This window comes from Alligator sinensis, unplaced genomic scaffold (genome assembly GCF_000455745.1).
Source record: "Alligator sinensis unplaced genomic scaffold, ASM45574v1 scaffold1006_1, whole genome shotgun sequence".
NCBI classification, from domain to species: Eukaryota; Metazoa; Chordata; order Crocodylia; family Alligatoridae; genus Alligator; species Alligator sinensis.
The window spans coordinates 167,816-173,995 of record NW_005843279.1 but is presented as its reverse complement, the minus strand read 5'-3'; the positions used below and the strand labels follow the sequence as shown (position 1 = coordinate 173,995).

The following is a 6,180-nucleotide window of genomic DNA, read 5'->3' as shown; positions in this document are numbered from 1 at the left end:
AGAGGCTAGAGGCTGATCAGACCTCTGTTGCCTGCTTGAAATGCGCTGGGTCCAATAGGCTCCGCAGCGCTTAGAGATCTTCACACAGCGTGAAGTCTCCTGCTCCTGGTGTTCGTGGAGTCCTCCAACTTGGGCAGAAACCACCCAAGCTTCTTATACGGCTAGCAAGCCAATCACTAGCCGCCACGTGTGAATAATTTAACGCAAGCCAATAATGGGGCTCGAATTATAATACAAATGGCGGGAACTCTTTGCAACGAGCACTTCTCAGCTGCAAAGAAGAAATGCACCCTGCAAAGAAAGTTACAATTTGGCGGGAAAATAATTCAGTGGTGCCAAAGCAGACACAAAAACAAAAATCACACCCTTTGGGTTGTGACAGATAAAAGTAGGGCGCTCATGCTAATGAAAATTGGAGGGGAAAATGAAGAAACTGGCAAGCACAGGTGCCAATTCAAGCATCTGAAAATTATAACTGAGAAACCTAGTCCTTCACTAGGCTCTTTCCCACCCCTCTGGTACTTCCCCTTCCCAGGCTCTCCACTTTTACCACCACTTTGAGAATCGCATGGACCCCAGTGAGATAGGGACAGTGAGAGACCCCAAAATACTCAGTCTGGGCACAAACGGTTTTGACTCCTTCCATCTCGGTAAAAATATTCTCATGTCCCAAACTGTTAGTTAGTCCTAGAGCATCACTGTAAAAAGAAGACATTGATCCATGAGTATCTTTCAGTACCTGGATGGCTCATGATTCTTCTCCACTCTGAAAACAAATGGAAACAGGAATGAAAACTCCTCCTAGCAAAGGTTGCAGCAAAAGGACTTTTGCATGAAGACTGAAGTAATGCTGGAGAGCAATGTGAAAACTCTTAAAGACCAAACCAAGCCATTGTCCCTTTCTACCACTGCTTCTATCCAGACACCATATATCAAAGTGGTGCTAAGCCACAAGGTCCTGTTTGACTTCTCACCAAGTTTCAGTGACCAAGCAGCATTTTACCTCATCCTCCTAGGTGAGAAACTGCCTGAGGAATTCCTACTTTGGTCACCTCCCAGTTGCATTGATCTAATCCACTATATCAGAGCCTACAATTAACTCGCTTGAGTCATACACAATGCCATTGCCACTCTCTCTTCATTGCTCAGGCTATTATGAGCACGTAAGACATGCTCATGTCCCTATTCCAATTCACAGTTGGCTTCCAATGGCAGTTTAGGATATAGGCCTTATTCAAACACCAACTACATTACGGGCCATATTTCTGTTGTGAGGGACTTCAACAGCTGGTGAACATCAATCCCAGGAACAAATTCATGATAGCTGTGGGCAGAGGCAATGTGGCTGAGGTGATCTTGCTCTAAAACAAAGTTTAGAAATGAACTTAGAGCCTTGGTCATCCCTAGAAAGGTCTATAAAACCTTGCTGCCCAGAAAGTCTTTTCAGTACAGCAGGACCTGAACTCAGATTGCTGACGCCTCCTCCTCAAAAAGAAACAAGGAACAACACTCTGTCTTATTCCAGTGGAGGTTTTACCCATACAAGAGACAGAACTAGGTACTCTATGAAGTCCATAAGTGTCATCATTATTTAGCATTTACGCATAAGGAGCAGACAGTCAGCTGAGGGGCAGAATAACAGCAGGAGATGGAGAGATTTGAGAACATGGAAAGAGAAAAACTCACCAAGTTTCTATTGAAGGTCACCTAAATAAGACACAGTCAGAAAGAAAAACACACTGGTTGAGTCTCTCAGTGGGTTGAATTAACACCAGCCCTCTCAAGAGAAAATATATCCAAAGACTACAAAGTCGGGTCTACAAAGACCAGATGTCCCAGCTAGACACAGTGAGCTATGAGGTCCTAGGGCAGGATTTCTTTTCAAGGATATGGGCTGGCTTCAGAGCATCATAAAGTTCCTCATGACCCCAGCTCCATGTGTGCTGGGCCAGAGGTTACTTGGTCATTACACTGACCCTGATATAAACATTGAAACCCTGCACATCCCCTATATGGAAATCTGCAGTCTAGATCCTGATTACTGCACTCCTACGTTTCCGCTACACTGATACTTCTCATAGGACCACAGGAAAGCATAACCATCAATTTATTTCACTGGTCAAAGATTTTTCACGAGTGAAAGAGATGCTGCAGCATGTTCTAGCAACAAGGGTATTTTTTTAGGGGCTCTGAAAGGTTTGTATTATGCACATGGTAAATCTGGTTTCACCATTTCTTAATGGGTATTATTTCCCATATAAGTTAGATTAAAGCATTAAAAGAAAGGTCCCTTACTAAATAGATCATAACCACCCTTAGAAAACTTACGCTTTATCTTGAGGAGATATACAGTCAAGAGGATGAAGCTGAATAAAACCACTAGCATCACACACAGTGCCACCATCCAGGGATTCACCCTTGGGAAAAAGGGATCTGAAAAACAAATGCTTGGGACTTCCATTAGTGTGCAACTGGTGACAAAAATCAAGTGTATTAATTCCACAGAAACATATAACTATTGTCGTGGTAAACACACGCAGCAAACTTTAGGTCAGGTCAGCAGAAGCTTGGTTTATTAGAGAATGCATTCTGGACAGACTCATACACAATTGGAGAATTGTGAAGAGGTCTGACCTCGTACAACAGGTGAGGCTTGTTCATATAGAAAATATGACATCATAAGCATAGCAACGACATATACTAATCAGCATTTGACATGACTTTGTTAGTAATGCGCATGTCTTCAATTTATCTCTGTTAGCAGATTTAAGGGTCTTCTGACTTGTAACCTCAGGGGTTACTTCCCTTTTTGGGCTGACTCAGCAGGCTGGTTTGCGGTTACTTTTGTGCTAAGCTTTAGTTTTTAACTAAACTAGGGCAGGATGGTCTCAGTCTGTGTTAGTTTGGCCGTTTCGGGTCATGTCCTTTTGACTTCCTCATAGCCTACATGTTTTGCACCTTATACATAAGGAGATTCAACTCCATTTTTCTCTTCTGCCACACTATTCTCCAACTATTTTCCAACTGGTTTTACCCGAGGGCAGAATGAGAGCAGAATCTCTTCAGCTCTACTCAAAAACCAGAAACTGATTCCAAATACGCCTCTAACTGAGCACGTCTGCACATTCATGAATGCACCATAATTACTGCACATTACATTTAGTATCTGTGGGCGCCTGTACACGAATGTGGAGGCTTCTTCAACGTGCTGGGATCCCATGTGTCGAAGCAGACTCGATTATTGAGTCTGCTGGAGCCTGGTGATTGCCACACTCCAGCAGCCTCCTGCGTCGTGTGTATCAGCATCCCTGCACTTAAAAATGTTGGTGGGGACACTTGAATTAAATTAGTTCAAGCACCCCTACCACACTTTTAAAGTATGAGGGTGCTGACACAAGAGACTCGGTGGCACTTTGAAGCACTGCCCCTGAATAACCCCTGGAGCACATGTAAAAGTGCCCTGAAATACCAGGTACTAACTCCATGTGTAGCAACCAGTGCTAGTGAACAGTAGTGCCAACACATAGTCTTTTAGCAATGCTAATGTGCAGTAGACTAATTCTTCTGCACATCAGCATGGGTTTTACCAGGATGTTATGTGGAGTAGAATTAATCTACTCCACATTTATCATCTCAGGTAGACAAGCCTACTTACAGTTTTAATATGAATGTATCAGTGAAACAAGAGCATTTGTCTGATGAAGTGCTTTTTGAAGGAGTAAATAATTAAAATTATCAGACTATGTGACTGAAATGATTTCAGAGAGTTACACTAGCAATCAATTTGTTCATTATTATGCAAAAAAGCCAGACTATAATCAAGGTAATCAAATTAGTCCAAATATGGATTAGCCACCCATCTTCCCCATATAACTTCTGTTAATACTTCACTTGCACTAAAGGTGGTGGTTTGGGACTATGAATGGCAACCAACCTGATATAAAAATTGCTGATTCTTTCACTTGATTGAGTAAGTTATTTCTGATCCAACAGGACAAGTTCCGGTGCAAATGTTCATATATAATGATAGAGATTTCTATTTCAAACAGGCCGTCCTCCCTCTTGGATCTGGTTCCAGAAAGTGCTGTTAAATTCTGTCCACTTTGGTCTCTCCACAGCACTCTGGGCTCAGGGAACCACCCTGCTGATCGACAAACCATTCGTATCCCTCCATCCTGGTAATTTTCAAAAGTAATTTGAGGAGCAGAACCTAAGCCTAGAGGAAAATTAGGGGCTTTTCTGTAAATGTTATGATTCAGTTTTGTAAATTGTAAGGCATGGGGTTGAGAGCCTTTGCACTCAAGAGGATCGACTACAGTCAGTTGTGAAGTTATGCACTGAAGAGCATTGGTATTTCAGTGTCTAACTGCTATTCCCCTTGTCGCCTCATGGGGCTCCTATAGATGTGCAGGGAGCGGGCTCTGATGAGCTAGAAATCCAGTGTGTTGGAGCAGACTCAATTAATCAACTCTGCAGGCACACGGACATTAACGCACTGCAACAGACTCTAGTGTCACATGAATCGGCATCCCGCACCCTGATAAATGGCAGTGAGATGCTTTGAACTGAATCCCATTTGATGGAATTAAGTTCAAAGTACCCTGCTCCCATTTTTCAGGTTGGAGGACACTGATACATGTGACACATGGGCACTTTTAATTAGCGCAGCTTGCTAATTGAAGTGTCCTGTTCCCCCCCGCAACACACACACACCTCGTGGAACACATGTAAAAATGCCCATGGAGCCCAGAGCCCAAGCTAGGTGCTTCAGCTCCCTACCCACAGGACAGGGAGAGTCAGGCACCTAGGAACACGATCTATAAATGCTACCAGCTAAATGGTCAACTTGGTTTTGGGCCTGATCTGGAAAGTCGTCTAGATTGGGCTCTCAACATGAAATGGGCAGAAGAACATCTCATTTTGAGTGCCTGCATCACTTAGACAGGTCTTATTATGTCTAGCAGCAAAATCCTAGAGCCAAACCCCATGTCACTTTACATGGCCAAAAGAGTTTTCCAGATTCGTAAGAGCCATTTCTGGTACTTATGCTTCACTGAAGTGTTAGCAGTGGTGTGGGGTGGATGCAGAAACATCCACATAGCAACTCCACATGCTCAGTAGACTGCATTGTGGCCAGGCCGGTACATGGCAATGAGTGTGCATACGATGTGTATTAATAAGTCACAAAAGTATATCCCCCCAAAATTCTCTAGCTGGCAGATTTTGACAGAGAAGTAGGAGGGTTGTCCTGTGTTTAGGACCCAATAGTTGAGAGGTCAGTTCATTTACCTGGAAAGAAAGAGACATGGATCCTAGGCCTGCCTCTCCTATGCTAGAGGTGACCAAAGCCAGCTGTCTCCTTCTGCAACAGGTGCCCATGGCCACGTGCGTCCTTCTTTTATTGGCCCCAGGTGCAGGAAGGCTGCTGAATGACCAGTACCCCATGGGTTACATTGTCTTTCTACCGGTTATCTAAGTGGCCACTTTTTAGTTGTCATATTATGAAAGAAATATCTGTAGGTCATACGAAAATGGCACAGATACAGTCACTGATCTGCTACCCTCAGTTCCAGTATGGCTTCTGTGTAAGATAATCCCATCTGTAACAGAGCAGTGAGATGGCCCCTCATCCAACGGTCTAGTATTGACAATCTTTAAGGAAACATGTCCATCCATGAGGCCATCTTCCAGCAGCTCTGTCCTTCCGCGATATTCTGGCATCTGCTGTCCGTACTGATCTTTCCCATTGTGGTAGAGGTGCACAAAAGTCTGAGGCTCATGTTGGGACCACCTCACTTCCATGTTCTCCGCACTCGTGTTGAGGGACAAGTGACAAGGCAACAGTTTCCTGCCCCACAATGGCAGTAACTGGCTGATCAGGTCCAATGACCTTAAATTGGACTGTGAAATGTATGAAGCAATAACTCCAGGAGAGAAGGAAAAGGAGATTTTCCACATGAATCACCAGGAGGCAGATACCCACCTTGGAGGAAATCAGCCAGAACTGGTAAAAGTACAAGCCACTGAAACAGTTTTACCATGGAAAGCATCATGGTGCAGACACAAGTACCTTTCAAAATATTTCAAGCGTAATGGGCTTTTCCGCTGCAGTGCATCTGTGCAGCGCCTGTGGCACCTCTCTCCACAGCCAAGAGCAGCTGCAGGAGCCTGCACAGACTT

General features: G+C 44.0%; 1 protein-coding gene across 4 annotated transcripts in view; it reads right to left on the bottom strand.

Moving 5' to 3' along the window:
* LOC112548564 (butyrophilin subfamily 1 member A1-like) overlaps nucleotides 1-6,180 on the bottom strand; it is an 80,812-nt gene that overhangs the window by 35,591 nt on the left and 39,041 nt on the right. The gene's annotated exons all lie outside the window — the stretch shown is intronic.